Source organism: Piliocolobus tephrosceles, chromosome 5 (genome assembly GCF_002776525.5).
Source record: "Piliocolobus tephrosceles isolate RC106 chromosome 5, ASM277652v3, whole genome shotgun sequence".
NCBI lineage: Eukaryota > Metazoa > Chordata > Mammalia > Primates > Cercopithecidae > Piliocolobus > Piliocolobus tephrosceles.
The window spans coordinates 151,499,735-151,525,143 of NC_045438.1; positions in this window are offsets into that span (position 1 = coordinate 151,499,735).

Genomic DNA, 25,409 nt, shown 5'->3' on the forward strand with positions numbered 1-25,409 from the left:
TAAAGACAGAGAGACAGGAAAAGGCAGGGAGTATTCTAGAAGCAAGAAGTGATTGTAGGATGTAGGACGTTAGGGAGGCGTCAGGCACATAAGCTGAGACAGACACAAAAAGTCCTGATAAACCATAATAAGGACTTGAGATTTATCTGTAAGCACATGGAGGTATCCCTGATATCGAATAGGCAAGAAGGACAGCATATCTAGAAAGAAAATGGCAGTGTACCTCCCCATAGACAGAGGCCTACCACTGTGATCGCATTCCCTGTTTTTTGAAAGAGAACACTGGCTGCAATATGGACGATCTCTTGAACATGAAGACCAGGAGCAAGTTTAGGAGACTCTCTATCACGAATATCAGGGGAGAGATGATGGGAGTCTGGATGAATGTGGTTGGCAGTGAGGAAGGAGAGAAGGGACCATTACAAGAGAGATTTTGGTGGTAAAACTAACAGGACTTACTCTGATTGAATTTAGTTGGAAGATGGAGGAGGCATCAAGGATGACTCTGAATTCCCACTTGGATGACTCTGGGATGCCGATAATAGGATACAGCAGAAGCCACTTGGGCTGGGGTTGAGGGAATGAAGGGTGAGTGAAAGGAAGCTAGTAAGTTTGGTTTTGAACATGTCAAGTTTGATGTGTCTACAGAGCGTGTTGGTCAGTGGGATGCAAATGTATCTACCTGATCTCCCCAGACCTGTGGACTCAGCATGTTTGGTAAACAAGAGAGTTTCAAAATGGCTCCCTAAGTAAATGTAATCAGGTCTTCCTATCGCATCACTTACGCAGGTGATTTCTAAGGTGCTCTTAGAATAAAATCCATGTGCTCTACCATGGTTGAAAAAGCCCCATGGGACCTGGCCCCTGCTTACTTCCTGACCCACTCCACTTGAGTCCCACTGGTCTTGTTTCTGTTCCTGAAACACTTGAGAGCTCTTCCTTATCTTAGAACCTTTGCCTTTGCTGTTGCTGCTAAACTTCCAGATCTTTTCATTTATTACTCCTTTGTATCAGCTTAAAATGATCTTTTCAGAGAGGACTTCTCTGTCTATCCCATCTAAACTAAATGACCCTCTTTAGATCGTGATGCATAACCCTCTTTATTGCCATTACAGAACTTTTATTGTAAAATTATGTTGTTCATAATTTGGGATGTTTTTGAGGGGGTTGTGTTTTATTCCCCATCCTGATCCCTCTCCATGGATTCTCCATGAGAAGTGGGAGCCTGTTATCATAGGTCTAGCATCTAAAACAGTCATCAAAACATAGTAGCTGCTCAATAAATATCTGCTCAAGGATCTAATAAAGGAAGTAAGAAGTACGGTAGGAAGGAAAGAAAGAGGAAGGCACTATGGGAGCCCAGAGCGTTACATCTGACTCAGACCGCGGGAACCAAGGAAGTGTTATGGAAGAAGTGAGGTTGGACTGAGTCATGAAAAATGAGATACCAGCTAGACTGTGAGAATGAACCACTTTAGTTGGAATGGGCAGAGATGAGGCTGAGAGATGTCCAAGAGCCGGTGGTTGGACCCTTCTAGAAAAGACCACAGAGCATCCTTTAGTGGCTAAAATGCAATGTCACAGACCTGTATTCTGGCAGATCTGTTACTGGTTCCTGCTTTAGCAATCTTCCGCAGATTTGAGATGACATGCCTTTATGTCACTTCTTCTCATATATTTCCCATCCTGGTTTCTCTGTCCTAAATTTAGGATATTCCATCCTAAATTTCTGTCAACTCCATGTATGCAATTAGAAGAGGTAATTTGAAGAAAGGAAATAAGAAAGGAAGTTCCAAAAAAAATCCTTTTTTTTTTTTTTTGTCACTGCCTCCGGGAGCCTTGTCTCTGCTGAGAGAACAGGGCTCTGAGTGCTCGGTAGTGTTGTCTGTTGTTAAATTGAACCACTGCTGTGTGCTATTTGTGCAAGATTTTGGCAAGAAGAATGCCGAGTGACTGCTGTTTCTCTGGGCCCCTCCAGAAAATGAGATGCCTGTCTCCCCAGGCCACTCAAGAGAGCCAAATTCTAAGTAAAATAGAACTGCATCTTCATGCAGACTGTTGTGTACACTGCATTCAAAATACTTGTTTCTGCTAGTTTTCTTTAACTGGTTTTCAGAGCTTGCATGGTTTTAGAACTTTCCCTACTTGCTTCCTGTGTCCTCATCTCATCCTCCTTTTCTATCTGTTTTCCTTTAACTCCACATCAGAAATAAAAAGTCCACAAACTTATAATCATTTAGTTGTAGACATGAAGATTAAACAGACAGGCATACATTTGAGAAGATAAGAATGAGCATTGCTCTCAGCTTTTCTTAAAACTTCAGTTATTGACATGTCAATATATTGATATATCACTAGAGTGGCCTTTTCCCTAGGCACGTGTCAGCACCATTACTATTTTTCCTTGAATAGACGTACTTTTTAAATTTTTACTCATGGTAAGCATACAAAGTCATGAATAAGATGCTTTATTTATAATTGTTCAAATGCACATTAAAATAAATAATCAACTATTGATATGAAAAATATCCATCCTTTACCAACTCATCTCAAAAAGTTGCCAGAACTGGGGATATACTGGCCCAAGGCTAAGACCTGAGCAATTTACATCTGCAAGGGCAGACCTCATTGCTCCTGAGAATTCAGACCCAACCCCAAGATTTCATGGGGCTTCTCTAGGCATGTTTGCCTCCTTTTTAATTGGGGTCCAGTTCTATAGAATTCGAAAGAGTGCTCTTCACATTGATCAGTTAGTTAATATTCATAATCATCCTTCACAATTTATGAGAATCAAAGGCATGCTAAGTATCATGATTTTGAAAACACTTTCTAGGCAGCAGTCTTCCTTTATGCCTAAAAGAAGAAAGTTCTCTTTTAGGCCTCTAGAACTCTCTTCCTCCCATAATGCCACCTCCCCTTCCCTTCTCCTGCTAAATGTTTTCTATTCTCCTTGGTTTTGTGGGTTTTATCCATGGTCTTCCTGGTTTTTCCTTTGGGGATCCACACTGCAGCTCATAGCAGTGGAGTTTGTCATCTTGCGTTTGCTCTGAAGGTGTTCTGCATGTTTTGTAACCTTTGTACATATCCATATCTAGCTTTGGAAAGGAATGAGGTGTTCCATACGAACGAGTCTTTAGATAATTAGAGCTTTTCTTCTGTAAGCTCCCAAATATTTAAAAAAATCCAAACCATTTTGATCAAAATCTTTCTAACTGTATTACACACTTGACTGCCTTCTTATACAAACATAATATAACTTCACCCAGGGAGATAGCAACATGTGTATGGTAGAAGGCACGTTTCACATCGGCCTGCATCTGTTTCTATTGCTGCTTTTCTCTTTGACCCAAGAGTGACACCATTGCCTGTTAATTAGGTCGATTTTATTGTTCTGACTCCCAGTTCCTGTCTTCAAGGAGCTCATAGTTTTATTGGGGAAGAGGATATGTAAATATGTCAAAGAGACAATTAGTGATAAACATCTTGAGGCTCTAACACAGAGGATCAAGGACAAGTCATGGCCGTATTTGGTCAGAGAGAATGAATGGGAAAAATAAGATGCCTGAACTGCATCTTAAAAGATGAATAGACGTCTCTCTTAAGGACCAGAAAGGTAAATGTATTTCAGAGGAGAGAGCAGTACAATCAAAGGCACAGAAGCTTGAAAGGGTGTGATACCCCGGCTAATATGTCAGTGGGCAGTTTTCTGTGGCTAAAAGGAAGGTGAACAGAAGAATTGGTGAAAACGAGGCTGATAAAATCTGCAGAGACCAGATTATAAAGGGCTTTGTTTGCCAAGCCAAGTTTTAATTTTTCCTTCAGGCACTAAGGAGCCCTGAAGATTCATAAAGAGTAATGTGGTATGATCAGGTCTAGGTTTTAGTGATGGGAATATCACTCTGAATCATTCTTGCATTTAATAGCTATTTATTAAGCACCCACTGAGTGCAGAAATTGATCTAATCATCGAATACAGGCATAAACAAAGTGGACAGACTCCTTGCTCTCATGCAGGTAGAATCGTGGATGAAATGGGACTTAAGCCAATTAGGAGGTAAATAGAATTGTCCAAGATAAAAATTTTAAGAGATTTTTGGATGTAGCACTGACAGTAATTGATCGACTGTAGAAGATGACTCTTAGGAAAACTCCCGAGGTTCAGACTAGTGTTGTGGATTGGTGGTGGTGGGCATTGACTGGGACAAGCCAGCAGCTCTTTGAGGGGAGAGAGAATCTCTTCTATCTTTGGGAGCATTCCCTGGCACTCTGACCTAATGTCACTCCTAGCCTGATTCAAATAATCATCTTCTCTTCCATGATACCACTACTTTTAGTTTTGCTTCCACTGTTGAACTTTAACTTCAATATTTGCCTGTCTTTCTCCCCTGCTGGTCTCTGAGATTTTATTTCTCTCTGCAAGCTCAGGACCAAGCACCTACACACTTGGCACTTGAAGAAACCTTAGCTGAATTATTAGTAAGGAATGGAAGGAACTAAGGAGGAGAACAATAGGGCTCATAAATGAGTTTAACTTCGAACCTGTTGAATTAGGAGGGCCTCTGGGATGTGAATGAAGAAGAAAGACCAGAGCCTTAGGTATATATTTGAGTCATCAGTATGTATTTAGATGTGCATGTGAATGATATTCTTTGGGCAGAGAGTTTCCAGTGTTCTTTAAGTTAAAAAAAAAAAAAAAAGAATGGAATTTCAAGGAGATAGGGTTGTGGGCAATACTGAATACCACAGAGCTATCAATGAAGATAAGAACCAGAAAATACTTGCTTAATTTGATAACCATGTTGGCTAGGTTGGTTTCATTGTAGAGATAGGGTAAAAAACTAGATTGAAGCAGGATGGTATGGAAATCATCCTGCTGAATGCAGGATGTTCTCGTAAGAATCTTTAAGAAGGGAAGGAATAGAGGAGAGTGGTTGCCAAAGGCAGTGGGAGCTATCATGCCAGGGAGAGGTTTTCTAACATGAGAAGGATTGAATATATTTTATACTGAAGGAAATAAGAAAAGACTGAGGACATGAAAGAGGAGATAAGTGATAGAGTGGGTCCCTGAGAAGATGAGAAGATACAGAGTACAGGTGGAGAAGTTGGCTTTATACATGTTGGGGGCACCTACTACTCCAAGACAGAAGAGGAAGATATGTAATACTTGCAGTAAAGGGGGCATGTATTAGTCCATTTTCACACTGCTAAGAAAGACATACCTGAGACTGAGCAATTTACAAAAGAAAGAGGTTTAATTGGACTTACAGTTCCATGTGGCTGGGGAAGCCTCACAATCATGGCAGAAGGCAAGGAGGAGCAAGTCACATCTTATATGGATGGCAGCAGGCAAAGAGAGAAGGAGGAAGATGCAAAAGTGGAAACCCCTGATGAAACCGTCAGATCTCATGAGAGTTATTCACTACCATGAGAACAGTATGGGGGAACCACTCCCATGATTCAATTATCTCCCACCAGGTGCCTCCCACAACACATGGGAATTATGGGAGTACAATTCAAGATGACATTTGGGTGGGAACACAGAGCCAAACCATATCAGGGCAGGAGATGGAGGTCCTCCCTGGTAGAAGAACTGAATTTGCTCTGTGAAGTGAAACGCAAGGATGTGCAAAGCCAAGAAAGAAAAGTACAGAGGAGAATGCCAGGAACCTCAAGGAAAGTCATGAAGAGCTGTAACCACGTGTTGAGAAATAGAAGAAGGAATTGGTAATGACCATGTAGAAGAATGCCTTAGAGGCAATTGCCCCACCCCCACACATCTTCCCAGCTGGAATTCCATAGCTTATTCTGAGTGTCAGAACACCCTCCTGTACTGGTTCCAGGAATCAGTTGGTCTCTTGGGTCTCTCTTCAAAATCTGCTAGGAGGAGCCATTTATTTCCTCTCTGTGCTTTTGGATGGGAAGGAATAACTTCCAGCAGAGGGCTGCAAAAAACACTGCCCCTTGGAAACAAAAGACACTTTCTTTGCTGTCCCTGCCTGCCATTCCCTTTGCAGTGTATCTTGCCAGTGGGGATTTAAACATTCTTCATTCTTTTCTTTTCTTTTTTTTTTTTATTTTTTTTTGAGACGGAGTCTTGCTCTGTCACCAGGCTGGGGTGCCGTGGCCCAATCTGGGCTCACTGCAAACTCTGCCTTCCGGGTTCAAGTGATTCTCTGGCCTCAGCCTCCAGAGTAGCTGGTATTACAGGCGCACACCACCACGCCCAAGTAATTTTTGTATTTTCAGTAGAGACAGGGTTTTACCATGTTGGCCAGGATGATCTTGGTCTCTTGACCTCATGATCTGCCCGCCTTGGCCTCCCAAAGTGCTGGGATTACAGGTGTGAGCCACCACGCCTGACCCTTAAAACATTATTTTCATGCACATCAAAATTGTCCGCAGACTCAAAACTTTAAATATCCACTGACTTTCCCCTTACCCCCAACTGTTTGTAGGGGCTACATTGAGTTGTTTACTCTGTGGCAAAAGGCTCTGGGAAGTGTTACTTTTATTGTCCTTGGACGAGCTTTTCATAGTTATTCTGACTGTCCCCTCACTCCATTTCGTGGTTATTGTCAGAATATCTGCCTGTCATAGCCCATGTATTAGATTCCTAAGACTGTCGTAACAAAGTACTAGAAACTGGTTGGCTTTAAACAATAGGCACTTATTCACTCACAGTTCCGGAAGCTAGCTGTCCAAGATCAAGGTGTCAGTCAGCAGGGGCATCCTCCGCTCAAAGCTCTAGGGAAAATCCTTCCTTGCCTCTTTCTAGCCTTTGCTGGTTGCTGGCATTCCTTGGCGTGTAGCTGCATCATTTCAATTTCTTTCTTTGTTTTTTGAGACAGGGTCTGACCCAGGCTGGAGTGCAGTGGCACCATCATGGCTCACTGCAACCTCTGCTTTCCGGGCTCAAGCCATCTTCCTATCTGAGCCTCCTGAGTAGCTGGGACTACAAGGGAATGCCCGCATGCTTGGCTAATTTTATGTATTTTTTTTTGTGGAGATGGGGTTTCATCATGTTGCCCAGGCTGATCTTAAACTCCTGAGCTCAAGCGATCTTCCTGCCTTGGCCACCCAAAGTGCTGGGATTACAGGTGTGAGCCACCGCACCCAGCCATCATTTCAGTTTCCCCTCTGTCATCACATAGTTGCCTTTCTTCTGGGTGTGGTTGTCCATAACCATATTTTCATGTGGCCTTCTTTATTTTTCCTTGGAGACAGGGTCTTTCTATGTTGCCCAGGCTGGAGTGCAGGGCCTACTCAGAGGTGTGATCATGTGGCCTTCTTATAAGGATACCAGTCATTGAATTTATGACCTCATCTTAATTAATTACGTCTACCACAAACTTCTTTCCAAATAAGGTCACGTTCTGAGGTTCTAGATGGACATCTATTTAGGAAGGGAACACAGTTCAACCCAGTACAGTCCTCTTCTAATTTCCTGTTATTGACATACTACGAGCTAGGACATCAGTTTAATCAAGCATGGTCTCTTCTCCCTGAGCCTTCCCCAGAATCTGAAAATCAGCCTGCTGTCCTTAGTCTTCAAGCTGGCTCCAAGCCCTACTCTTTTTTCTGGTACCCCAAGGCACCAGATTTCTCAGTGAGGAAATCACTCTCTCTATTGTGAAAGAAAGATGTGGAAGGTCCAGCCATGTCTACGCTCCTCCAAGTGTAGCTCCTACAAAGACGGTGGAGTACAATGGGGATTCCCAACCTGTGGCCACTCCCCACAGGGCCTCTAGACAGGGGTCTTAAGGGTTTGCCTGGAAGTAGTAACTACTAGTACCTAGAACATTTTCTAGAATCTTCATACCAAAAGAAAGCTATCCACCAAACTGAGACCCCAAAACTCTATTAAAATGGCATATTAAAACTCATGTTATTTTGGATGATAGAGTATGAGTGTATGTTGATAAGTATATTTCATTGCTACAGATCAGAAGATTCCTTTTACTATGTTTTCCTTTTGGGCCATGCTGAGTTGGAGTCATTTGCTGGTAATTTATCCACGAGGTATAATTTTTGCACCTTCCTGATTTCCATTTTTAATTTGCAGACTTCTACTTGACCTACTTATGAGGAAGTTAAGGCTTAAAGCTATAGGTCTCTTGTGCCTTCCTCACCCCTGTGCAAAACCACACAGGTAGATGTGCCTTCTTCATGTTGAACTCCGAGCAATGTCCCTAAGGGAAGAGGAAGGCAGAGAAACTCCCACGTGCCCTTCTCAGTGACTCTGTATTCTCCATAACAAGACCTTGTCTATTGTCTACAGCTCAACTACCAAACCTTTCTGTCAGCTCTTGCTCTGATGCTGAGGGGGCATTATTAACAGGCAGGGTAGCCACTGCTTAAGGCCTTAGTATTTTCTCTGGGGTAGGTTTCCCCCAACCCATCTTTAAATACAACAACTCCCTACCTTCAGTCAAGAACATACGGGAGTAAACATGACGTGAATCAAGAGAGTTGAAGTGGATGCCAGGCAGAAAAATACAAATAGGAGTATTTATAGCATGGCAGGAAGAGAACTTGAAGCAAAGTGTACAGAGAAGTAAACAGTGGGGTTTGTCCAACAGAAGATTTACCTCTCCACATTTGACTTTCATTCAGTCACTATATTTTAGCCGATCCTTGATTTCTTCTACTTCCACAAATTCATATTATACAGCACTTCTGTTTCTCTTAGCATTGATTCTCACTTTTAATCCACCTTGGCCTTCTTTCCCCCTGCTGGAATATTTATGACTGGGTAGCTTGTAGTGATTTTGGTCATGCATTAATTTATCTCCCAATACTTTCTATTTCCTCCGTGGCTTTCTCCTCAACAGCTTTATCCTGTTTCATTTCCCTCAGCACTTTCCCTATTCTTCCAGAATTAGCTCCACTAAAATTTAATGTCTTTAGTTTCCCCTTCTGCCGTGGCTTCAATCCTCCCTGGTATAAACACAACTATTATTAGCTAATCCCTTTGCTCGTGGGCAAGTTTGTGGCTACATGCCACCCTCCACTCCCCCAACTATGCCCTTGGGCCTAAATCCAGACAAACACAGCTGAGGTTGCCTTGTGCTGATGGTTGGCATGAAGAGCTGGGCTGCGTGATGCACGCACCGATTGTGTAAGTTTTCCTTGCTCTCAGAGTGCCCCAGTTTATCGTAGAGCACAGGGTATTCGGCTAACTGCTCTTCCCCCTTCTGATACTAACCACTCTGCCTAAGCAGCTATGACAGTGCATCCCACGGTTAAAACGCGAATTCCCTTTGGACTATGAAAAGGGAATGCACTGGAGAAATCCACTGACTGATTTTTTGTTTAACGTGCTGCGTTTTTCTGACACTGCTGAAACATTCACGTGGAATGTGCACGCTCTCTCTTTCAGCTTACCACTTTCAAGATGTTCTGTCTGGGCTTGCTCTCTGCTGTGTTTAGGGTATTTTATTCAGCATTAAACTTGAAAGCCTAATTTGATGGACATGACTGAAAGATTGATGCAAAAATTGTTGCTGTTTATGCTTCCAGCCTTCTGGAATAGTGGAAAAATACTCACCTCTCCTGAACATTTGCTCCGCTCTGGTTGCCAAATTATCTAACAGCCCATCGGTATCCAATTTGACAGCATGGTATTCATTTTTTAAAAAATTATGCATTGCGGTGTCTGTTTCTGTCTATGACAGGTTCCTTTAATTAATTAGTAATAATAATAATGCTTTGTCTTTACATACTGCCTTTTAATTCAAGAATCTTCAAGTGCTTTGACTCTCATTGCCTCCGTGGAATCTCATGGAAAAGGAGATGAGGACAGAGGTTAAGTTGTAAGAAGAGCAGAGCTGTGTCGTAGGTTTCCAGCAGCCCTCATCTGCACACAGGAAGGTCTTTCCTCCCCAGTTCAGTGCTCTGGTGTGGCCCATTTTTCCTTTTCTTTTCTCACTCCCATGCTACCAGCCCCTGCCCAGTCCCCACTTTCTTGATTAGGAGCCACCCCACCCCTTCCAAACTCCTCTCTCTGCATTTCTCCCACTATTCACTCACTCTCTAAGGATGGTGCTGGTGACAAGTGAAGTCCCTTCACTCTGAAGGTGACATGGTGTTGAAATTAGAAGTCCCTTTTTTCTCTTTTGCTGTTTCTTGACCTCACTGGTATATTTATGGTGTAGGATAGTAACCGGTTAGTACGAGGACTGGATGAAAGATATTCTTTCTTCTCTAAAGAGAACAAAGACAACAGTACTCCATGGTCCTTCTTATTCAATACTTCATTTGCATAGCCCCATCTAATATCTGTCACTCCTTTGCTTGTTTATGAATAAATGGAAAACATATAGATTCAGTTTGTTCCCACAGATATCCTTTTTGGGGTAGATGCTGTGCTGTAGAGGTTGGGCTATGGGCACAAATATAAGGTTAAGACATGTTGCCTGCCCTTGAGGAGCTTATAGTTAACTAGAAGATGAGATTGAAATAAGCACACACACTTCTAGGAGTAATACAGACCTTGTTAAGAGAAGTAAAAGATTTGGTACCTATTTAAAGAGGGAGGACCACATACATCCTTGGAGGACCCGAAAAATGTTTTATTAAAGAGGTAAAAGTTGAAATGGGTTATACGAGACTTGAAAGAGTTACAAGACTGAGACTGGGGAAAGAAAAGTGTAAAAGTACACCGAGAACAGAAACAGTCCACTTTGGCTAAAGGGCAGAGTATAAGTAGGAGGATTTGAGAGAAAAATGGCTAAACAATTGGCTGACATTTTATACCAGCAGGTCTCAATTGTGGATGAAACGTTTCTACATCAGGCTAAGGGTAAAGATTGGCCGCTGAACAGAGCAAAGCTGAGATCAGAGGTAACGTTAGGAAAATCAATCTGGCAATGGTGTGTAGAATAAATGAGAATAAAGAGACTTATGCGTAGAATAAGTGGGAAATAATTTTTAGAGGTGAAAGAATGCAGACCCAGAAACATTGTATCCTTGGGCTCAATAGACCCAATCACTTATTTCCAAGGCCCTGAAGTCACTTATTTCCTGGTTGTCTACTCAACCAGATCAGAAGCCTCCATTGCTAACCGTGAGAATCTCAGCAGCACCATCCCTGACTTAGAGTAATGCAAATAGCACTGGTGTCATTATGGGATAGATACAAAGGAGTTCTTGGGGAGGGGTTACTGTAAGGACATTTCCCACATAGCTAAACTAATGCTCTTGTCCTCTTCCCTTGTATAGACTTAGTTCCATGAAAAAGAAACGCCATTTTTTCCAGTAAAAGATTTCCTACTAAGATATTAAAGCTTGCATTTTAAAAAGTAAGGATTAAAAAATAGAAGAATGAGAATTGACCTGACATACATATTTCAAAATTGCGTCAAATATACAACTGTCTGCATAGAGAAATAAGGCCCTTTGTGTTAAGAATGTGAATTTCATTGCCCTATTGACAAGGATCCTGTTCTGGAGATTGCTGGAGCCCTGCCTATACTATGGAAGGTGTGAAGCGTGCCCTCTGGTTAAAGTTGCAATGGCAGATTAGGTAGGGTTACATTGTCTCTTTAAGCCTTTATATGGTAAGCAACGGGGCTGGAATGGAAGGTTGCTGCTAAGAAACCGGACCTTGAGAATGCATCTTCCTTTTGGATACTCTGTCATTTACTACTTTTTTGTTTTTTTGATCCTGTTTGCCAGGTTCTGGAATGCAGTGGTGTGATCATGGCTCACTGCAGTCTTGACTTCCTGGGTTCAAGTCATTCTTCTTCCTCAGCCTCCTGAGTAGCTGGGACTACAGGTGCCTGCCACTATACCGTTATAATTAATATATATATATATTTTTTTTGTAGAGATGGGGTCTCCTTATGTTGCCCAGGCTGGTCTTGAACTCCTGAGCTCATGTGATCCTCTGACCCTGGTCTCCCAAAGTGTTGGGATTACAGGTGTGAGCCACCACGTCTGGCTTAAAATTTCTATTCCTTATTGTAATTGTTGAGTTAGTCTTGGAAGTTGAATAGCTAACAAATGCTCCAATTGATGTCTGCATGCCATTTGGATTAGGATAACAGACACTGAGACAAGCAGTCTTACTCATTTTCAATTTGTAAAAAGATGAGTCTGTTCTTGGAGTTCAGTGATTGTAACCTTGTGCATGTGCATAGCATGCGTATGTGTGTGTGTCCTGGAGTTTCACATCTGCTTTCACAGCACTTTGCCAACCAACAGACCAGACTGCTTACCAAATCGACAGCTGCAACCTAAGCAGGATAACTTGCCAGAAGTGACTGTTTTGGGGGTTAGCTCATCCTGCTGAATGGAACCTTCTCCAGGGTTTGTTAGAAGTTTTTGTTTTAATTGGACCTATGTCAAAAGCCCCCAGATACATGAAGTTGTTGTAACTTAGCCAGCGGCCTTAGAAAATCAAAAGCTGTATAATGCATCTCATTTATTCCAAGCACCATGCAGTCACTGTGCAACAGCCTTTGTGACTATAGAATGAGCCAGATAGAAAAATATGGCCAAACATATACCCTACAAGCAAATTAAGTTTGAAATTTCATTTTTTTAAAGAAACATGTATTTTTCAGTATCTGATGTGACACAGGTTATCCTGTTGGTTAAGATTAACTAGGGGGCCAGGTGCCACCGGTGGCTCATGCCTGTAATCCTAGCACTTTGGGAGGCCGAGGCAGGCGGATCATGAGGTCAGGAGTTTGAGACCAGCCTGGCCAACATGGTGAAACCACGTCTCTACTAAAAATATAAAAAAATTAGCCAGGCGTGGTGGGGGGGGGCCTGTGATCCAACCTACTTGGAAGGCTGAGGCAGGAGAATCACTTGAACCCGGGAGGCAGAGGTTGCAGTGAGCTGAGATTGCGCCACTGCACTCCAGCCTGGGCAAGACTCTATCTCAAAAAAATAATTAAGAAATATTGGTATGTTTAAATAGCTATTTAGCTGCTAGTAATGGTTAAGCCTGTTGCTATCAGTTCAAGATCTGTTTGTTAGCCACCATGCCCAACTAATTTTTGTATTTTTTGTAGAGATGGGGTTTCCCCATGTTGCCCAGGCTGGTCTCAAACTCCTGGGCTCAACCTATCCACCTGGCTTGGCCTCCCAAAGTGCTGGAATTGCAGGCTTGAGCTACCACTCCGGGCCTTATAATACTATTGACTCTTGGATAGCATGGGTTTGAATTGTGCAGGTCCACTTATACGTGGATTTTCTTTTGCCTTTGCCACCCTGAGGTAGCAAGATCAATCCCCCCTCTTCCTCCTCCTCCTCAGCCTACTCAATGTACAGACAATGAGGATGAAGACCTTTATGATGATCCACTTCCACTTAATAAATAGTAAATATGGCCGGGCGCGGTGGCTCAAGCCTTTAATCCCAGCACTTTCGGAGGCCGAGATGGGCGGATCACTAGGTCAGGAGATCGAGACCATCCTGGCTAACATGGTGAAACCCCGTCTCTACTAAAAAATACAAAAAACTAGCCAGGCGAGGTGGCGGGCGCCTGTAGTCCCAGCTACTCGGGAGGCTGAGGCAGGAGAATGGCATAAACCCAGGAGGTGGAGCTTGCAGTGAGCTGAGATCCGGCCACTGCACTCCAGCCTGGGCGACAGAGTGAGACTCCGTCTCAAAAAAAAAAAAAAAAAAAAAGAGTAAATATGGTTTATCTTCTATATTATTTTCTTAACATTTTCTTTTCTCTAGCTCACTTTATTGTAAGTATATATAAAAAACATGCACATACACATATATATATAAGCCAGTATAAATATGTATAACAGACAAAATATGTGTTACCTGATGATGTTATCTGTAAGGCTTTCAGTCAAGAGTAGGCTATTAGTAATTAAGATTTGGGGAGTCAAAAGTTGCACATGAATTTTTGACTGCACGCAGCATCAGTGCCCCTAACCCCTGTGTTGTTCAAGGGGTAATTTTATTTTGAATTTGCTCCCAAATACACAATTAAAATGAGGTTTTTTCAAAAGTTCTATATCAGCCCCTTTTGTAAATGATCATTAAAAATCCCACAACTACAACAAGTTTTTGGTTTGTTAGGTTTTAAAAGTTTATTTTATATTTTTGAATATAGACATAAATCTAAGAAAGAGATTGAGAACTTATCCCTCTCCAATTCCCCAAATGAACATTTGGACCTAGAGTATGGATACAGCCAAAGAATCCTTATTTGAGAGTTACTAAAACTGAAGAGTTACTAAAACTGAAGCACTCATCAATTTGCAAGTAAGTTGACATTTTCCCCTCTCTTAAGTGTGGAATTTTTCCCCTAAATACCATGACTTCTGCCGAGATCATATGGTTCAGTCTTTTCAGTTTCAAAGTTTAGAAGTTATTTAGAGTTAGTGACCATCTTATGTTGAATATTACCTATCTATTAGGGCAAGTTGGGAGCTGCTATGTCAGTTTTGTATGAACAAAGGTTCTTTAGACTGTGTTTCTCCAGTCTTCCATTTTCTCATGTAGAAAATGTATCAGTGATCATTTTCTCAGGTGACTGGGCTGGACACCACTTGGCTCATATGCTCACATGTCTCAGACTTGTCCTTCCTCTTCCATAGCTGTTCTTTTTTCATCCACCCTACTCCTTCCTTAGCCCTCTTCTTATGCTGTGTACTTTCTCTGGATGATTCAGTTCACCCTCTCCTTGACTCCAAGCACCCCCATGAATCTTTCACTTAATAAGATTCATGGTCAGCTCAGACCTCTTTCCTAAGCTCCAGATCCATAACTCCAGCCACTTCTTGGACACCTCTCTTTAATTATCCTATGGGCAGCTCAAGCACAACATTTCCAAATTGAACTTCTATCTTCCTATGCAAGTGCACCAGCTAGAAACCTGGGACTCATCCTAGATCAAATCCCATCAATCAGTATGTTCCACCTTTTCTTCTCCCCAAATCTCTCTCTGTTCTGCCTCTTCTTTTTATTCTCGTAGCTACTCTTTGAGACCAGGTGAAGATCATCTCTCTCATGAATTATTGGCAAAGCCACCAGTCATCCAAACTTAGGAATGGGCTTCTGCTGACCAAGACCTGCTGGAAATCCCTGTGCCTTGGTTTCCTGTCTCTCTGTTTTAGCCAGTGGCAGAGGCTGCTATGTTATTAGGGAGCACACACAAAGAGAGACGTAGGGACAGACAAGGGGAGAGAGACTCGGAGGGAGGAAGAATCAATACAAGGGTGTGTTACTGCATTGGCTATTGCTAAGTGTGACTGATTGCTTGAGCCTGGAAAACAATCTTCTGAAAAGCCACAGAAATTCCTTCTCAGGACCATCCTTCTGTGGGCGGGGGACGGGGGAGGGGGAGGGGGAACTTAACCCTGTGATGTAATAAGTTTCTGAATGTACAGATTGAGCATTTGTGAGTGCTGGGGAGGATCCTGTGATGTCCCATGCCTTGATATCAACCGGGAAACCCCATGGTGGGAAGTGAGAGGCACTTGGCCCTGAGGAGAAGCAGGCAACCATCAGGATGCACCTTTATTGAGTCTGCTGGAGCCCATGTAGAGCTATCTGCAATGGCAGCAGCTAAAGCAAGAGACTGGAGACTGAAAAGATCTGAAGTGGTACCCGAGAGATGCACGATCTCCCTCCAGCAAAGATAGAGTGCTTCAGTAGCCAGCTGCCCAAAGCATAGATGTCATCTCGCCCTCCTCTGCTTTAAATGATTCTTTATCACCTAAAGCAGTGGTTTTCATGCTGTGGATGACAGAGTCCTAGGGTCTAAGGCAAGGAGACAGTCAAGGGCAGACTTTTGATCCACCATCCCTGCTTCACTGGGGAACAAGAAGCCAGCTGCAAACTACAGTTTCAAAGCCTTGGCATAGAAAGGGCGGCGTCCATATACCTTAACAGCTCATCCGTCTATTGACTACATCAAGGTCGAAGTGAGATTTGAAGGGTGATTAGGAGTTAACTAGGGAGGAGGGAAGAAAGATCATTCAAGGTGGAGGGAGCAGCATGTGCAAAGTCCCTGTGGCAAGCAGGAGCCTGGTGAGTAATGCAGATGGAGGAGGGCTGGTGAGGATATGGCAGGGGTTGGAGAAAATGTGGAGCTAGATGAGTGTGAGAACAGGGCAAGGGCAACCTGGGCACATTGGCTTCAGTAACAAGCTTCATCTTAAAAGCGATGGTGAGTCATTGAATCCTTTGGGAGAAGGGATGATGAAAAAAAATCTGAGTTTTAAAAAGATTATTCTGACCATGTATCTGAAGAAGAGCTGAATTGAGTGGCATGGCTCTGCAACCAACATGCTAGGGAGGGAAAAGGCCAACAGCTCAGGGGCTGACAGCTAAGCCTTAGAGGCTGCTTGGGAGTTCTAGATAAGCTCAGAGATTTGGAAGCCTGAGGATGGGACAAGGAGGTCATAGAGGGTGGGAACTCAATTCCAGAGGCATTTGCCAGAGCCAGAGTTATTAGCACTGGTGACTAAGCATGGCACCTAAAAGGATGGGTGGGTCAAGCTATTCCTCCCAGATGCTGGGAAGACCCAGCGAATGTCCTTACCACTGAAATGGGGAGACACCTTGAAAGTCTGAGCAACTATCCTAGAGATGTCTTTCAGCTAGAAGGGATGACAGGTGATGTGTTTTCTACCATTGGCATAAATGCAGGGTGAAGAGCAAGATGAACTTAGCAATGGGAAGTAAAGTATGTGGTATTTAAATTCAAAGTCAATACATAACCAACTGAGTCAGCCCAGCAAGATGACTCACTTAAGATCCCTTCAAAATTGATTCATTTATACAATTTGATATTTTTATAGACATCAGCTTCCATTAATTAAGGGAGTTACACATTTGGAAACAACTGCTGATCTTGATCATGACTACTCCTCACGGCTCTGAGGAAGGAGAGCTTTGTTTGGATGTCATTTTTTGACTCAGTTAAATACAAGAGAATTGCAGTTAGAATATTAAAACAAATATATAAAGTACAAATGTATGAACTGACAATAGGAAATGAAACTTTGGCTAGCCCAGACATTTGCACTGGCCTGAGCAGTCTCTTCTCTCCCTTTTAAGCCAACTCTCTGGGAAGCCAGATCATTCCAGGGTAATTGGTAAGCATGGCATGAGAATTGGATTGGAATTTTTAATGGCATAGTCTGATAGTTTTATACATTCCACCTCTTAGATGGGGACATACTTTCTGTCACCCAGAGAGCATCTTCTCCCTTAGGCAGTGCTTCGAGAGATGTTGCCAAATTTGAGCTCTGTGACTTTTCTTTCTCTTTGCACCATAGTCTTTTTCATATCCTGCCATAGATTTCTCAGATATTTTCCCACACAGATGAAGAACCACAGGTCACAATTTGCTATTTCTTTATATCAAGAGCTTCCCACCAAGTTTAATATAAGTAAAAATCCTGATGCTTTTTTATGATATAAGAACCAAACTCAAGTACCCTCAGCCTTCATTATAGCAAATCCTGTTATTTAGAAGTTAACCAGTTGGAAATTCAATGCATATTGAATTATGAACACAGTCATTCCATTTATCCAATCACAAATGTGTCCTTCTTCAAAGGTGAGTAATTTCAATTTCCATGCCTCGGCTGCTGAATCTGCAGTACTTGCTCTTATAATCACACATCATTCCAGATAAACATGGAGGCGAAACCAAAAGAGAGCAGAATCAAGGGTATTATTAGCAGTTCTTTTCTTCTTATGCCTTTCCTCTCACCATATTTCCCTTCCCACCACTCCAAACCCAGCTTCCACTCCTCCTGGCCCCAGTACATATGCACAAAATTCCACTGAGATAGAAAAACAAAACTTGGGGTGGTGTGAGACCACACACTGGGCAGATAAGACAGCTCTGATGAGACTTTGTGCATTGCACATCTGTGCTTCACCTACCACCACCATTTCCCAGTCGCTTTTCCAGATCTCCTGCTCCATCTACTTCCTTTGCTATCCTCTTAGTCTCCCCTTTGCCTAACTCATGGCTTCAACTCTCTTCTCCATTACTTTGCTCTTTCTTCCCCATCTGGCATCAAAGGCAGGTAGGGGTGTGTGTGTTGAGAGATTAAATTGGATTGGAAGGGACTAGAATCAATTGAAAGCCAGGATGAAAGCCATCTACCCACACCCCAGAAACAGCCCCATAGAAAGGATATAAAGTTGATGAGAACCCCAGGTAGAATCCCACAGCCCTATCGTTTTGACTTTGCTTTCTTTTCCAAACTGGATCTTCCCACTCTACATGACTTCTCCCCTTAAAAAAGGAAGCAGGGATGAGATGACCTCAGTGTGTGCCTGTACATTCTGCTTCCAACTACTTCAGGATCTAAAGAGACAGAGGCTCAGTACTGGCCCCACGGCGTGGCTACTAAAGCACCATATCATGTCATTTAACCCCAGACCCTTCCTTTCACCCATTTGAGGAAATAGCAGATGGCATCCTGACCTAGGCCCTTCCTGGACATTATGGAGATGGATAATGGAGAGAAGATTCATTAAGGACCCTTTTAATGACTTACGTTGGTTTCAGATAACTCTGGAGACAGAATCATTTTCATTTGAGTGGGTGAGTAGACGGATACTTATTAAATAAAGACAGTCAATCATGATAAGCTAGGCACTTGATAAATAAAGATCATCCACCGTGACCACGTTGTTCTGGGGTGTATTTTTGCAGTGCCTCTAGTTATACTGAAGACCCTCAAGTGTTCTTTGTGGTGTGGACTTTGGCCTGATATGGCTCCCTCCCAGTACATTTTACAGGTACATTATTGTAGCACCTCAGTGCTCAGATATAAATGCTAAAAACAGAAAGGAGGAAAAAAAATTCTACTTTAAAATAATGACAGGTTGGCAGGTTGAATGGTGGGGTAATAGGAACAAGAGGAATTATCTGCTTCAATGATACTCATTCCACTGTCGTATTCACATTAACACTACAGGCGTGACTGAGACAGAGTTCCCATTAACACGCCCATTCCAGTTTGCTCCGTTTCCTCTGTTCTCCTATACTGATCAGTTCCTTTAGAAAGTGTCCTCAGGCTGAAATTTTCCCTGTTTGACATCAATTCAAAGGTAAATTGACTGCAAAATTTGAGGCAAATTCTAATTGTGTTCATGTGTGCTTCACAAAGTGTACAAGCCTACTCTTCCACTCAATTTTCATACTCAGGAGCCTTCTCCACAGCCCACATAGAGTCACTGACAATATTTGCTAATACACTATTGCCTGCTACATCGCCTAAGGATGAATTGCTTTTAATTTTGCCCATTTAAAAAAGGGAGATTAAATGTCACGACATTATTGTGTCAAACTAAATCATGTAACTATGGTACAAATATTAGCAAAAATATTAATTGGATCTACATTTACATTACAATAAACAGATTAGAAGATAGATAGATGAGATAGATTCATGTTGGTTTCTGTTGAGTTATATCACCATACCGTCAGTGATAAGTTTGGCAAAAAGAGCAAGAATTGTGCCAAAAAGCCTTTATATATTCCTTCTTACCCCTACAGATTTAATGGCTCATAGTCTTCTTTGGAGGAACATAGATTCTCCCTTTGAATTGCAGGAATTGCCTGTTGATTTGTGTCCAGTCTTCCTGGATGGAGAATTTTCCAAGCCACATTGGTGGGGCTGTAACCAAGGATGTCTGAAACCTGGTGGGCACGTAACCAGGAAGATATTTTTGAAGGTCATCCCAGTTCAAAGCCATCTTGCTACAGGGTGGCAGAATCCCAGTGGGCTGGGACACCAGTGTATGAAGCTGGACTGAGGGGGTAGCAAGGCTGAGGGGGATACGGGAACTCGTGAACAAGTCAAGGTGCCTGAGTTTTTGTTATGGAGTTTCCCTGAAGCTTTCCAATTGCCGGGGATGCTTCTTTGAATGATCCCAGACCAGGATGTTCTCCTTCACTGCACTAACCATGGATGGAGTAACCATTCCAGCCTTGCCAGGATGAAAATGTTACCATATTGTTATTCTTCATTTCCCTTCCCCAAAGAACAAAAAGGCATTTAACTAGATCTTGTAGGCAGAGAGCCCTTTCTTCCAAGTCAACATGGAAACAAAATGCACAAGAAAGAAACAAAACCACTGAGTCTCCATCACTTACTCCATTCTAGTTTCTTCATTCTATTCTTCATTTTCTCAGATATAGAAAGAGAAAGAACAAAGACTGGATATTTTAAAAGATGTGTATATTTTCATCTAATTCGATTAATGTTATTATACCAAATATTGGAAAGGTGTTAAGAAGAAATTGTTTCTACTTAAACTGCCTAAAAAGCAATATTGCTTCAGTCTTGTTAAATCAATTACTCTCTGGGCTTTCAGGAGTTGGCAAGCTATTTTTGTATGCCCTCAAAAAGAGCTGAGGTTGCAGATTTATTATTTAAAACTCTATGATTTGCCGCCCTCCAAAAAAGAAAAATATAATCCCATCTGAAATCCAGATTGGACCATTTCAATAGCAAACACATTCATATATTATTTCTGGCACTTCCTTAGTGTTAAGGACTTCTTTGGCCATTCAGTGAGGCCCAGCTTTCATAATGAAATCTATCCCTTAGATAAAGGAAAACAAACAGACTTGGTACCTTAGGCTAACGTGATTTTCTGACTTTCGAAGGGCAGCAGCTTGTTTATTGTTGTTTTTTCATCCTGATAAGTTTCCAAGGCAAAATGATTTATCTCTGTCCAGTTCTTCTTGGGATATTCACTGGGCAGAAAGTGGATTAAGGAAGAAGTAGAGAATGGACTGAAATAGAAAGAGAAGGAACTCTAAGGGCAATACTGAAAAGATGATGGCTTAACCTGATTACTGTGTATCCTCTAAAGAGAGCAAAAATCAAATTAAATTGGAGAAAAAGAAAGTAAAAAGAGAAGGAAATTGCAATATTTTGGTCTAAGGGAGATTGCATTGTAGAGTTAATAGAATTTAGATGGCAACATCATTTTTAAAACTAGATTGGCTCATGCCTATAATTCCTGAATATACTGTTCACAGGCAAGGTTTGTGTGTGTCTTTTCGTGACATGACACGAGAAAAAAAATGTTCATGAATGATAATTGCCTAGTGCCAGCAGTCACATAATTCCCTTTCAAAAGAGAACAGGGAAAAGAGCTGTTGCCAAGGTAAGCCTGGAGGCTGTGAAGACCCAGAGCTCTCCGTATCTCAGGCTCCACCCACAGCTTGTCATTTCTCCCCAAAGCATCTGTCTGGCACCTGGGAAAGTTCCCTTCCTGAGCCTGACTTGGAGGCACCACCCAGCTGGGATTCACCTCCCCCACTCACCACGACTGTGTGAGCTCGGGATGCTCATAGTTCTCTGGGGGAAGCGTCCAGATGTATCACTGAAGGTTCTTGTCCTCGAGAGATAAGACATCTGGACACGTGAGTGATGTAGTAAGTCCAAGATTGAATGTAATAAATGCCAAATAAGTGTGCAGACTGGCTGTTCTCAGCTTCGGTATCACATCCCCATAGGCTGTCATGGTCAATGAGGAGAAGGGAGTGGAGTTAGGGCTGTCATTGCTAGAATAGCGCCTGCTCCCACAGCCTGCCTTATAACAAAAACAGGTGGCATTTGTATGGTGCCGAGAGTGCACCTGGCATTAGGTAAGGTATTGTACCTGCCTGACAACAATTCTCTGAGTCCATCAAATGAAGATAGTAAAGAGTACCTACCTCTTAGGTTGTGAAGGGATTAGGAGAGATTATCCATATGATGCACTTAGTGCCTGGTGAAATAGGCAGGAAATTGCATCATCTTACTCAGTTGACAAATGAGGAAACCAACGTTGAGGGGTGCTAAGGAAATTCTAATAAGTAGTTATTGTTAGGACCTGCATTCTAACTTTGGTCTGACTCCAAAGGCCAGTGTCTTAACTTTTATGTTTTGCTGCTCTGTGGTAAATGGGCAAGTGTGTAGACCAAGGTGAGCTCTATCAGTGATGTTGAAATAGACACCTGTTAAGCGCCACAGGAGAGGATGGTAGGATGAAGTTACAAGAGACCACTCCATGGAGGAAGAGAGGTGTGGGAAAATGGTTAGGGTGGGGAAGGTAGAGAGGAAGGCAGTTTAGAAGGTGGAGAGGTCAGCCTGCTTTGGGACTGGAAGACAGTGGGTAGAGCAGTCTGGGTGAAGCTGGTGATGAACCTGAGAAGGAGGACATTAAGGAAATTAAGCTCACATTGCAATCTTGCTGTCCATCATCTACCAGGCACGTGCAGCAAAGCCCCCTCCTCAGATACGGATTCCCCTTGTGGTCTTCTCATCCTTTGAGGAGGCAACTTGATAATGCAGCTGTGTGCTTAGTCAATCCCCCCAATGCAAGTGCATCATGAGACCTTGGCAATGATCTGGTTCAACCCAGCAGAGGATCTCCTCTACAGGGGAAACATTTCCAGGGACGGGGAACTCACTGCTTCTCAAGGGAGCCCAGTTCTTTGATGGAGAGCTTTCATGAGTAGAAAGCATTTCCTCATGGCATCTCTGCTTCTTGAGCCCCTCAGTTATTTGAACACAGTTGTCTTGTGCTGAGTTTCTTCTTGTCCAGGCCGAGTGACCCCAGTGCCCCCAGTTTTTTTTAACCCTCTCCCTATATCTTTGCTTTGATGCAACTACCTCTAGCTTGCAGCTTCATGGAAATCACATGGCTTTGGGGAGCAGGAAATGAGTTCACATTAGCAGCTGTCCTCACATATAGATCACCAGTTAAAAGGGCGGAAGGTTACGAGAGAAGATGAGGAGGCTACCACCTACACATGTGCCGAGTAGCTATAGTGAAACTGAAGTCAGAGGCAACCTTATTTGCAAAGTGTTTCAAGAAGCTTGGTAGAGCTGTGAGCTTTAATAACTTCAGAAGTCTATTTGCTAAAATCTTGTAAAACACACCCCTGAAAAATTCAGTTATTTAAATTTCTATTATACTTATTTAGTTTTATAAACTTTTAAAATATATTTTTTATTTTAATATGTATTTATTTCTTTTTTTTCTTTTTCTTTTTTTTTTTTTTTTTTTTTTTTTTTTTTTTTTTTTTTTTTTTTTTGACAATCTCTCTCTGTTGCCCAGGCTGGAGGGCAGTGGTGTGGCCTCAGCTCACCACAACCTCTGCCTCCCAGGTTTAAGGGATTCTCCTGCCTCAGCCTCTTGAGTAGCGGGGATTACAGGTGCCCACCACCACACATAGCTAATTTTTGTATTTTTAGTAGAGACAGGGTTTCACCATGTTGGCCAGGCTGGTCTCAAATTCCTTACCTCAGGTGATCCACCCACCTCGGCCTCCCAAAGTGCTGGGATTACAGGTGTGAGCCACTGCGCCCAGCCTATATATTTCTCATTATATCACAATATGACAGCCGTATCACCCTGTTCCTTTATAGTTTTTGTCATAAGTGTTGCTCTTAGAAAGTCTTTTCTTCCACCAACACAATATAAATATTTACCTGTATTTTCTTCTGTAGTCGAAGTGTGAGGCCCTCAGGTGTGGTTGGTGCAGTCAATTATATTCCTCATTTCCTAAGACATTATTGGTGGTGCATCTTCCTAGGTTCCTCTCTACTTTTTAAAATCCCTTTTATCCATGTTTCCTATTCCAGTCCCCCTATACAACCCATTGAATGTGTTAAATGTGCATCGTTTTTGTATGCATTTGTTTTTGCTAAATATGTATTGTATAATGCTCACACATTTTAAGCGGCATGAGTGATACTGCGTTGTGTATCTCATTCTGTTTCTTACTTGTTTTGCTCGGGACCACATTTTTAGAGTCCCTCCTTGATGTTAGTGTGCCTTGGGTCCGTTGCTACTGACTTCTGTTCGGCCCTCCGTAGTACGCATGCCCCACATTTCACCCAATGGCCCTCCCAGGAATGGACGTGCTGCTCACCTCCAGCTTCCACCACCTTGAACAACAAATGCTGCATTCAGTTAGGGACCTGTGTGGGAGGAAACTCAGTGCACCAACATGAAGGACTTCAGCAAAGATGAACATAGACAAAGTTAGTGGATGACAAATAGTAAAATGATCTTTGCAGACCCTAAACTAACAAGAAACTGATATCTAGAGCATACAAGGAACTTTCTCAAATCAACTGGAAAAATACAGAAACTTCAAAAGAAATTTGGCAAAAAAAAAAAATATAAACTGGCATTTTACAAAAATGCAGGGCTGGGTGAAGTGGCTTCCGCCTGTAATCCCAACACTTTCAGAGGCCAAGGCAGGCAGATCATTTGAGCCCAAGAGTTTCGAGACCAGCCTGGGAAACATGATGAAACTCTGTCTCTACAAGAAATACAAAAATTAGCCCAGTGTGATGGCTTGCACCTATAGTCCCAGCTACTTGGGAGGCTGAGGTGGGAGGATGGCTTGAGCCCAGGAGGCAGAGGTTGCAGTCAATGGAGATCATGCCACTGCACTTCAGCCTGAGTGACAGCGTGAGACTCCATCTTAAAATAAAATAAAATAAAATAAAACAAAATAGAAACCTTCCAAAATTAACAAGTATATAAAGAGATATTCAAATTCACTTGTAGTCAGAGAAATGCATTTTAAAACACTAATTGAGCTTATTAGAATGCTGAAGCCAGAAACTAGACGATCTCAGGTGTTGGTGTGGATTTGGAGGCATAGAACCCTTCTCGCGCTGGCAATGGAAGGGTGGCAGCCATTCGGGAGAGCAATCTGACAGTGCTTGGTGAAATTAAGTGCCTACAATGCTCCTGTCCCAGAAACTCCACTTTTTTACCAACACTTTTATAGTTTTGGTTTTTGTTTATTTCTAACACATACATATTTTATTCATCTGGGATTTATTTTGTTGTAGAGTGTAAATATTTAGCAATATTTATTTTCTCCAAATGTTTAGCCAGTTGACCTAACACCTTTGAATAACACCTCCTTTCCCCCTCTGTCCTTCTATCACTCCTAACTTCTCATAGATTCCTGGGTCTGTGTCCAGGTGTTAGATGTCTAAGCAGTGTATCTCGGGGCTGCTAAGCAGTGAGCACTTGGAGAATGTTTAATCCTTCCTGTGTTTTGTGCTTTGATGTCAAGAGCCGTGAACCAACCAGAGAAAAAACTGTCACAGAGAAAAAACTGTCATAGAAACTAAGTGCTGTTTTCCTTGGTACTTACACATTCTTGATGGATAGAACTTTGGTTTTAGACTGTTACTCTTAAATGAGCTCCTTCTCACATTCTTTCCCTCCTTGCTGGTTGCCCAGCCTTCTGATAGCATCTTCTTTGACTCAAGAAGTCAGATGTCTCTCTCTCTTCTCTCTCTTTCTCTCCCTTTCTCTCCCTCCTCCCTCTTTCTCTCTTCCTGCTCCTCCTACTCTCTCTTCTTCCCTCTCTTCCATCTACCTTCCTCTCTCTTCCATCTCCCCTCCCTCCCTCTCTTCTTTCTTTTCTTTTC